Source organism: Pelobates fuscus, chromosome 3, assembly GCF_036172605.1.
Source record: "Pelobates fuscus isolate aPelFus1 chromosome 3, aPelFus1.pri, whole genome shotgun sequence".
In the NCBI taxonomy this organism is placed as follows: Eukaryota; Metazoa; Chordata; class Amphibia; order Anura; family Pelobatidae; genus Pelobates; species Pelobates fuscus.
Genome location: NC_086319.1, coordinates 195,036,767 through 195,037,927, shown reverse-complemented (window position 1 = coordinate 195,037,927; position 1,161 = coordinate 195,036,767).

Sequence of the window (1,161 nt, the reverse complement as noted above, 5' to 3'; positions counted from 1 at the left end):
TTCTCTCTCTCTCCCTTTTTTAGAGGCTGTCCTAGCTCCCCCTCCTAGATCCACTCTAGTGTAGCCAAAATACAAAGAAATTCCAGCATCCCTCAGACCTGAGCAATCCACCATTATCATAGACCTAAAAATGGAAAGAATATGACAGCAAAGAAGAGCAAACGCCATTGTGTCTCTGGAGTAGTTATAATAGGGTGATAATTCAAGAAACAATGAACATAACTGATACATTTTTCCAGAACCCCTTACAAAAGATCCCATACCTTGCAAGTGCCCAAAATAAAAGAGTATCCTTTAAAATAGTGGCCAGATGACTAGGTGATCAATTCATTTACTTTACATATGACATTTTTCTTTTCTTTTGTTTAAAACCATTATGGGTTTTGAGTAATTGTTTTCAGGTTTAATATATCAAGGTTTGGATTAGGTACTGGAGTTTAAGGGATAATCCTGGCACCAAACATCATTGCGATAATGGTGCAGGACAGGACAGCCTAAGACCAGGCGAGGCTGAAAGGTTGAGAGCAAAAAAGTATGTTTCTTTTTCACTCTTTTTGTGAATAGGGAGCTAGTGATAGGTTGAGAGCATCATCTGACTCTCTTAGCCTATCAGGAGCATCTGGTCCAAGGCTTCTTTATTGAAGCCTCGAACCATCAGTGGAAGTGGAGAGGCAGAGCGATCAGGCAGCATTTTTCAATGTTTGGGATTAAACTGTTTGTTTGTCTAACCCCTTAAAGTAAGGTGGACCTCCTTCACCATAACAACTTCATTGTGAGAAGTTCAGGGCAGAATGTATTCTCTTTGCTACCCCAAGGCAAAATTTCTGGGCGCTGCACCATTTGTATACTTACAGTGCCTTTCACTAATGTTGGCAACCTTGGTAAATATGAGCAGTGTGTCTGAAAAATTGCCTTTATTGTTTAACATTTTGTTAAAAACAATATACAAAAATACTCTTCTCTCATGGGTATCAAACAATTGCAAACACAACACAGGTTTATTAAAAAAATATATGTATTTGTTAAAATATGTGTATACAACTATTGGCACCCTTTTAGTCAATACTTTGTGCTACTACCCTTTGCCAAGATTACAGCTCTGAGTATTCTCCTATAATGCCTGATGAGGTTGGAGAATACATGGCAAGGGATCTGAGACCT